The sequence below is a fragment of the Cyprinodon variegatus genome, unplaced genomic scaffold (assembly GCF_000732505.1).
Source record: "Cyprinodon variegatus isolate N-32 unplaced genomic scaffold, C_variegatus-1.0 Scaffold1829, whole genome shotgun sequence".
Taxonomy (NCBI): domain Eukaryota; kingdom Metazoa; phylum Chordata; class Actinopteri; order Cyprinodontiformes; family Cyprinodontidae; genus Cyprinodon; species Cyprinodon variegatus.
In genome coordinates, this window is record NW_015152282.1 from 54,202 (window position 1) to 56,070 (window position 1,869).

Here is a 1,869-nt window from a genome sequence, read left to right on the forward strand (position 1 = left end):
CTTGTTAAAATTAAATTGGGCAGTGATATTAAATTGGGATTAAAATGATACACATTGCTTTAGAACAGATCTCTGCCTTATTAAGTTTAACATTGGGTTTACAGTTGGAGATAATGACAACAATTATGCAGTATTTGTCAAATATATTTTTTTCTAAAACCATATCAACAGGTTTGCCTCATACCGACATTTCCAGTATTTTTGGAAGCTGGTGGAGCCTGCTGTGATGACAAAGATGATCCGTGTCACCAACACCAAGTCCTCAAAAGCTGGCTAAGAAAGATTTCCCACATTCACGGTATGAATCTACGACAGTGTGAGTGTGTGTGTGTGTGCATGTGTGTATATATACACACAATTATTTGTATTTAATTGTCTATTCTTCTTTCAAAGAAACTTCCTCTTATAGATGAGCTGTTTCTTTTCTTGATGTACCTGGCCGTTGGCTCTACACACAGATCTCGGTGAAAGGTTTGGCATTCACCGAACGACAGTGAGAAGGATCATTACCACATGGGCCAACTTCCTGTACTGATCTGCTTGGACGCCAACGTCTCTGGTTGCCTCATGAAGTGGTGCGTGCTAGACTTCCTGTGGAGTTTGCATTGTTTCCAGACACCCAAGTAGTGCTTGATTGCACTGAAATTTACTGCCAGACACCATCAGACCTCATGTTGCAGAGTGAGGTGTTTTCTATTACGTTCAAAATTGTAGGTTTATAATAAAAAAGAAACTGAGTCCACACAGAATAGGGTTCTTTGGCTCCTCCAAGAAGAGAGAGTCACGTTCAGCTACATCTGCCCTCTCTCCTGGGTCTCCTCAGCAGAAGCCTTTTATTAGCAGATCATAACACATGGGTTGGGTTACAGAACAGTGTTCTTCTGACAAGGCAATTGATTGCTCCTCCTGATTGAATCACAGCAGGATGCAACCATTTGACTTTGCCTCATGACCTAATGATTGAATCACAGGATAGCAGGATGCAGGTCACAAAAGTCTACGACCCTCTTGATTGAATCACAGTACACAAATGTAGCATCATTTTACAATCATAACTCTAACATTTTCAACATACAAATCCCACTCCACACTGAAGGCCATGATTGGCATAGCACCTCATGGTGCCATCACATTTGTCTCTGCCCTTTACGCTGGATCAATGAGTGATCGCTAGATCTTCAAACAATCTGGCATCATCAGTGTACTAGAGCCTGACATGGTGATAATGATTGACAGGGGATTTCTAGTTGACAATTTGGCCCACTGCAAGGTCTACAGGCCACCTTTCCGCTCCGGGAAAAGGCAGATGAACCCACATGATGTCCTTCACTGGCTGCATGTGAGATCATTGATGAACTGTTCAATGTGGCTTGTTACCTGGTAAATTACCAAAATGGGCTGCTTGTGAAGGCTTGGGCAACTTGCTAAAATATCTATAGTTTCACAGTTGTTTGACCTGGTTTAGTCCTCTTTTAGACTATTTTAATCCGTTTTAAGTTAGCTTAGGCGATTTTCCACAAACTAATGTAGTTGTGAAATTATTAAAATGTGAACATAATGAACGTTCCCCTGTCTCATGTTCACTGCCTCCTACTGACTGAATTGAGAATTGTGGTTATTTCTGAAACACTCATAACTTCTCACAGGAATGAGCTAGTCACCTCAATAATTTATGTGATGTTTTTTTTTTTTTTTTTTTCCTCACAGGATACCGTTTTCAAGTACTTGTTTTTCCCTTGTAAAGTTTGCTACTTGTTTGTGAAGGCCACAAATAAAATGTTTTATAAAACAAATATTTCTTAATCACTGTTTCCATTAAAACACTTTTTGGGGGGAAATTTATATCAATAAACAAACTGGAATACTCAA